The sequence below is a fragment of the Pristiophorus japonicus genome, unplaced genomic scaffold, assembly GCF_044704955.1.
Source record: "Pristiophorus japonicus isolate sPriJap1 unplaced genomic scaffold, sPriJap1.hap1 HAP1_SCAFFOLD_58, whole genome shotgun sequence".
Classification (NCBI taxonomy): Eukaryota; Metazoa; Chordata; class Chondrichthyes; family Pristiophoridae; genus Pristiophorus; species Pristiophorus japonicus.
This window is the reverse complement of record NW_027254488.1, coordinates 3,744,789-3,752,316: the sequence shown is the minus strand read 5'-3', so window position 1 is coordinate 3,752,316 and position 7,528 is coordinate 3,744,789. Positions and strand designations below refer to the sequence as shown.

Below are 7,528 nucleotides of genomic sequence, written 5' to 3'. Positions count from 1 at the left end.
AGCAGGCTCGAGGGGCGTATGGCCGAATCCTGCTCCTATTTCTTATTTCCTTATGTTCTTATGCATGTTGACCCATTTTGCTCACTGTAGGAGTCTGGTTCAAAATCTTCATTGCTGATGACACCAGGAATCTGGGGCAACTTTTGTCAAATTTAACAGCACCGGTTATTCCTACCGTGCACAGAAAATAGAATCAGTAGTGAAGGTAAAATCCTACGGTGCTCATTTTCAGATTCAACGCAGTAGGATTTCAAATAAAGTAAAATAATTTTACAGTGAAAAGATTTAGAAGTGTTACTTGTATTTGTGCCTTTAATTAAACGTTGTGGCGTCTGATTCCCGTTCATGCCACTGCTGAATAAGAAAGGAGGGTTTGACGTTGACCAGACTGCACTGCCCCTGATATTTGTGAGCTCATCCTTTATATTCAGTGGTGTCTCGCCCTTTGATGGGCTGCAGTGTAGCGGACATCACGTTGGCCTCACACACGAAAGGTTCCCGGTGGATCCGTTTTCTCTCACTCAAAGTTATCTATTTATTGAAATGAAATAAAAAGCAATTAAGGCATAAGGGAGCCCTTTTGCCAGGAGAATAAATAGCAAATAAAAACAACAAATTCTGGAAATCTCAGCAAATCAGGCAGCATTTGCCAGGAGATGAAACTCGCCTCCGATTGTTCCCCTTTGGCAAGTTTAAACATAATGTTTCTGCCTGGGATCGAACCAGGGACCTTTTGCGTGTAAATCAAACATGATAACCACTACCCTACAGAAACCACTGGTATAACAGCCCCAACAGAGGGGAGCTGACCAGTGAGCTCCCTCTGCGCTGATCGGGAATGTGTTGGCTCACCTGAAACAACTTCTGTCCCACACTGAAAGTTCTCAATCCTTCTCCTCCACTGCCCTTTACAGAAATGTCACGGATCACACAGCCACCGTGTTCACTTCCACATCCTCACAGTGGGGCCACAGAGGCTCCTACCGTCTCCCCGCGATCAGCGAACTCGCTCAATTTACAAAATTAAACCCGGAACACGTGCCCGGCAAAGGGCAAGAGAAGCCAGATAGTCTGTCAGCTCGGTCGATCACAGAAAGTATTGGTATTCATGGTGCTTACAGCAATTATTAATCGTCTCACAGACTTCAATTATTTTTATGCGACGAATTGATCGAGTATCGTTACCAGGTTACTGCACCGGATCTTAACCCCTCGACCACCAGTGAACAGTTATGATAGATGTAGATATATTTATATATATTTATATATGAACCTGAATATCAACGGCTAGCTACCTTGACCTCATGGCGAACAGCAGTGCATCTAACTTTGAGTGTAGTAAATTGTTCCACAATGAAACCCATTTCATCTTTTGTTCCCTTTTAAACACTAGAAACTGAGACAGGGGGAATAAATAGAGAAATAAAAGCACAGGGATAGAGACAAGAGGAAGAGAGAAGGGGAAAGATACTGTCTCCACCCAGAACTAATGCAGAAACCCCTCTGCTGCGCTCGGGGTGGCCACCCACAGCCTGGATACACTAACGGGAGAACACCAGCGGCAGGTCGGGGCCATAAAAGGAACGGCGAGCGGCCCTGGGAGCAGCTTGGAGGTCCCGGGAGACGACTCCAGGGAGCAGCGCGAGCTGGTGCAGGAGGGCGGCGGCAGCGAAGAGTGATGTCATCAAGGTCCAGGTCAGTGATTGGAGCGTGGACAGGTACAGCAGGAGCGGCGAGATCGGGGCGAAGGAGCGGCGAGAGACTGTGGAGGGATGTGATTAGGGCCCAAGGGAGGCACGAGTTCAGGGCCAGGGGCCCAGGGGCAGCACGGGCCAGCCCACACTGCGATATGTGTGCACACTGGGTCCGTGCAGCAGAGCTGGTCTCCAGTCGTCTTATTTAACCCTTGCCACTGGACCAAGGCCTCGCTCTGTCAAGCCCGTGTGATGGCTGGGGTGCAACGGCCATCACACGTTAAAAAAATCCACGCACAGGCATCTTCCACCCTTCAACATACAGTTCAGGACCTGGAATATTGCAACACCTGTGAACTCATCCTTTTGTGGCGAGGAAGCAAGTCATCCTCGCTTCGAGGGACTGCCTATGATGATGATGAACTGGATTTGCTGCAGTCCGCGGGCAGCAGGTGATGAAAGCGGGCGTGAGAGGGTGAGTGACAGGTGGGCACTGCTTCTGATGCTGTCTGACCCAGCTGGGAGTGGCCGGGGATTTTAAAGCCCTTTCATTGCACCAATGCAGCGTAAATGAAACTGTGTTTCAGGAACCATCACGTTTCCAAACATGTACAATCTGCACTGTAGACCTTGTGGTGCAACGGTAGTGTGTCTGACTCCAGATCAGAAGGCTGTGTATTCAAATCATGTCGGGATCATTGTTCTTCAAAAGGTGCGAACTTCTTTGCTATTTGGCAATAACCTGACACTTGCTCCAATGTTTGTCTCACTCTTTCTCGGGTGTCAGGCACAGATATACCAGATGCCCTCATTTACTTCATGTAACAAGACACAAAAGTTCAAAATTTAAATGAACTTACAGTCTGGATGGCCGTGCCGTCGAAGGTGCTGCGTTCAGTTTGCAGTCTGCTCTTAAAGCGCGGTTTCAAATCCCTTTTCTTATTTTTAGTCATTGAGCAAAACTCATTTGCTTGGCACCACGACCAGCTCCTTAAAAGTGGGATTCAGCAGTTCACCTGCTCGCTTAACATTTCCGTCTGACCTGGTGCTGAAAGTGGAGATGTTTCCGCAGTGTAGCGGTTAACACGTTCGCCTCACACGCGAAAGCTCACCGGGTGGGAATATTTTCTGGAACTTTCTCCTCATGCCTGCTCAGGGCGAGATTGTTCTCCTGTGAAAGGTCATAAGGTCATTAACATGTAAGGATTAGGAGCTGGTGTAGGCCATTCGGCCCCTCGAGCCTGGTCCACCATTCAAGAAGATCCTGGCAGTTCTTTGACATTAAGTTTAAACATCTGGCGCGGAGCCAACAGGCGCCTGGCTGCAATCAGTGATAAACGTTTGCTTTAGCAGAAGCACAGCGAGCTCAGTTGATACAGTGTGAGATTTTTAATCTCAGGTTCTCGGATTCGAACACCAAGTTTGTTGCTTACTTTTTAACTACATTTTATGTTGCTTTCACGGGAATACATCGTTAATTAACCGATGATCTTCTTTTGCACAAATAAAGAAATTCTAATTGAAGGAGATTCCATAATTGGATAATTTATCTATGCTCTGCAAGTTAACTCTTGAACCATAAACCATTTTACACACTGTGCTTTCGGGGTCTGGTTCAAAATGTTCATTGCTGGTAACATCAACAGTGAGACTGGGGCAACAGTGAGACTGACTTTAGAGCAAGGGTCTGGTTATTGTGAAACACCAAAGAAAATATACATTCTGGAAGAATAACATCGAAAGGAAATGTGACTAGACACCCAGAAAGAAGTGTTAAGACAGAAGATGAAATGCTGCATCCATTTCTGCAAAAAATTCCTTTCACAAACATTTCTCTCACCGAAGCTGCACAAAACAAAAATGTTCGTTGCAAAGTCATTAAACTCCCGAATTTCCGCTTCACCAAAATCTCCTGAATCAGATGCCTCTAGTTTTGCCGACTCAATCCATGTCCCATTGCAATGTTCTGCTTCCACCCACACTATGAAATGTGCCGCTAACTTATAGAATCATGGAATGGTTACAGCACGGAAGGCCATTCGGCCCGTCGAGCCCGTGCCGACTCTCAGCGAGTCCCACTTCCCCGCCCTTTTAACATAGCCCTGCAATTGTTTTTGCTTCAGACACTGATCCAACTCCCGTTTGAAAGATAAGATTGAGTCTGCCTCCAGCACCCTTTCAAGCCGTGCATTCCAGATGCTAACCACTTGCTGCTAAATGGTCATCTCCTGTTCCTATGTGTAAAGTCTGGGAAACACGAGATCAATTCCTGCCACACTCACAGCCTTCCTAAATATAGCACCGTCTTTCTATTCTCATAAAACCAGCTCCTGAAGTGTAGGCCAGCTGTGTCGGTGAAAGCTCTGGTTATGTTCATAACATCACTTCAATTGCAGTGTTTCCGGAGTGTAGTGGTTGTCACATTTTCTTCACCCGCGAATGATCTTTGGTTCGAAACTGGGCGGAAACATTTTGAAAACCCGTTAAATTAAATATTAGAAAAAATGGATTTATTCATATTAATGTTTCAATATTAACAAAACACAATGTCCCACAGCCTTGTTAAATTTTCTGATATCTATGTTCTGTTCTGTATACACTCAAACTCGACACTTGAACTGAATGCTCATATAAGTATTGGAGTGGGAACTCACTGGATAACAGCACAGCTGGCAATGTTTGCGGAATATATTCGTGACACCAAAGCACACAATGACAACCTGGAACTGTGCGGCACAGTATCCTCGGGGAAAACAGTTGAAGTCCCTGAGAGGGCTTAAACCACCAACTTTTTGGTTAACAACCGAACACGCTAACCCATTGCGCCACAGAGACTGACACAAGTGTATACTGCAAGACATCCCAAACCAGGGCGTCCGTCAGTTAAAGCTTCAGATTGCTCCGACCAGTTGGAACTTGTCCACTCTCAGTTGCACTTTTCCCAAATAAAGGGTGGGACATTCATTGTGGATGCGTGGAAGCAGTCTGATCCCGCACACTGCAGACACTTCCATGTCACCACCAACCAGCTCTCCCGCAACCGGTGTGATCTACCTTCCAGCCTTCCGGTGCCTTGTCTGTGACAAAGTATTCTGATTGTCCCGAAGCCTTATTAGGTTTTAATTCCTTTTCAGCTCCCGACTGCGGATATTCTTGTGATTAAACGGGAACTAAATGCTTGCAGGGACAGTTGGATTCACCATTTCTTTGCTTGGTGAAATTTCAAAGATTGAAAGTGACGCACATCAACCCCAAACCTTGTGACTACTCGCTAACCGCTACACGCTGCTCCCGTGAGATGGAAGCCCAGTTGCTGTTTCAAGCTTGAATGCAGGTACAAGCAGAACTCATTCAAAGAAAGTCCTCGTCCCTGAGGCACCTGATTATTTGCACCAAACTCCTTTGTAAAGAGTTGAGGTTCGTGTGGGGTGATTTGGGCACATCTTTCCCCACACTACAACACTTCAAACATAACTCAACGGCTGTAAAGCGCTTTGGGGCGTCATGAGTTCCTGAAAGGCACTGCAGAAATGCAAGTCTTCCTTTGCAAAATTTCTATGCAATTTCAAAACTCGCCGGCAAAATAATGGATTCGTCCAGGATTGGAACCCAGGACTTCTCACAAATTTCATTTAACTTCGACTCATCTAAAGTCACACCTTTAGATCAATGAACCAACTGCTTGACAATCATAGCGGTAATGTATAGCCATTATAAAAGCAAGTTTTTGTGTGTGGCTTCTCTTGATTAGAGAAGCACGTGAGACCTAATCAGTGACTTTGCTTTTTCGACCTGTCTTCCGAAGCGCCGCACGGTCCCACTCCGACAGTCAATGAGCTGTTGGGACGTTAGTGTATCCAGGCTGTGGGTGGCCACCCCGAGCGCAGCAGAGGGGTTTCTGCATTAGTTCTGGGTGGGGACAGTATTTCCCCTTCTCTCTTCCTCTTGTCTGTATCACTGTGCTTTTATTTCTCTATTTATTCCCCCTGTCTCAGTTTCTAGTGTTTAAAAGGGAATAAAAGATGAAATGGGTGTCACTGTGGAACAATTTCTCTCGCTCAAAGTTAGATTCACGACCGTTGTGCCATGAGGTCTCGGCAGCTTGCCGTTGACATACAGGTTCATATATAAATATATATTTTTATATTGATACAGATTATCGAAGCTGTTCCCTGGTTGAGTGGTTAAGATCCCGAGCATTAACCCTTTCCATTCTCAATCAGTTCATCGCAGAAACATAATTGAGGTGTGTGAGAGGATTTATGATTGCTGTAATCGGCATTAAATCCCCACTACTATCTGTTACAGAATGAGCTTACACACTCTCCCGCTTCTCCTGCCCTTTGCCGGTCACATGTCCCGGGTTTAATTTTACAAACTGGGCGAGTTCGCTGATCGCTGGGAGACGGTCGGAGCCTCTGTGGCCCCACTGTGAGGATGTGGAAGTGAACACGTGACATTTCTGTAAAGGGCAGCAGAGGAGAAGGATTGAGAACTTTCAGTGTGGGACAGAAGTTGTTTCAGGTGAGCCAACACATTCCTGATCCTCCTCTCTTCTGAGGTAATCCCCGGAGTCCAGGATGACTTGCTTCCACATTAAAAATCAGTGGTGATCTGCACAGAGGGAGCTCACTGGTCAGCTCCCGTCTGTTGAGATCACTGTGCCAGAGGTTTCCCTAGTGTCGCGGTTATCACGTTTGCTTTACACATGCAAGGTCACCGGTTCGATGCCGGGCGAGAACATTGTGTTGAAATTTCCTATAGGGGAACACTCGGAGGTGTGTCTTGTCTCCTGGCAAATGCTAACTGACCTGCTGAGATTTCCAGCATTTGCTGTTTTTATTTGTTATTTATTCTCATAGCAAAAGGGCTCCCTTATTCCTTAATTGCTCTTTATTTCACCAATAAATAGATAACTTTTAGCGAGAGAAAATGGATCCACCAGGGAACTTTGGCGTGTCGGAATAACCGGTGCTGTTAAATTTGACAAAAGTTGCACCAGCGATGAGGATTTGGAACCAGTCTCCTAAAACACAGTGTGTAAAATGGGATATGGTTGAACAGTTAACATGCAAAGCACAGAACAAATGATTGAAGTATCGACTGTCCCTCAGTCAGCATTTCTTTCATTGTACAAAAGAAGATGACGGTTAATTAATGATGCTTTTCCGTGAAAACAACACAAAAGTTAAACAAAAAACATACGGTGACTGGCAGGTGAGCGCTTCTTCTGATACCTGGTGGGAATGGACAGGGATTTTAAAGCCCCTTGTATTGCGGAATCTTCATATAGACGAACATCTCAAGCTACCTATGTAGGCCTCGTGGTGCAACGGCAGCGCGTCTGATTCCAGATCAGAAGGTTGCGTGTTCCAATCACGTCGAGGTCACTGCTCTTCTGGGTAATCCCGGAATTAATATTTTCTTTGCTGTTTGGCAATAACCAGACCCTTGCTCCAAGGTCTGTCTCACTGTTTCCTCTGTGTCAGTCAGAGAAACACCTGTTGCCCTCATTTATTTCTTGTGACAAGACACAAAATTTCAAAATCAACCTGCAGGTGGCCATATACAGCACTGGATAGTCAGGACAGCCGAGCGGTCTAAGCTGTTGTGTTCAGTCTGCTCTGAAAGTGTGGGTTTGAATCCCACTTCTAGCACCTTTTATTTTTAGTCATTAAGCAAAACTCATTTGCTTGGCACAACGATCAGCTCCTAAAAAGTGGGATTCTGCAGTTCACCTGCTCGCTCAGCATCTCCGTCTGACCTGGTGCTGAAGGTGGAGATGTTTCCGCAGTGTGGCCGTTCACACGTTCACCTTACTGTCATGTATCTCA

General features: G+C 45.9%; 2 non-coding genes across 2 annotated transcripts; one reads left to right on the top strand and one right to left on the bottom strand.

Moving 5' to 3' along the window:
- Window positions 1-702: 702 nt before the first annotated feature.
- On the bottom strand, window positions 703-775 carry trnav-uac (transfer RNA valine (anticodon UAC)). The gene has a single exon. It is a non-coding gene; the product is annotated as a tRNA-Val (tRNA).
- Window positions 776-7,012: 6,237 nt separating this feature from the next.
- trnaw-cca (transfer RNA tryptophan (anticodon CCA)) lies at window positions 7,013-7,084 on the top strand. Its single transcript has one exon. It is a non-coding gene; the product is annotated as a tRNA-Trp (tRNA).
- The last annotated feature ends 444 nt before the right edge of the window (window positions 7,085-7,528 follow it).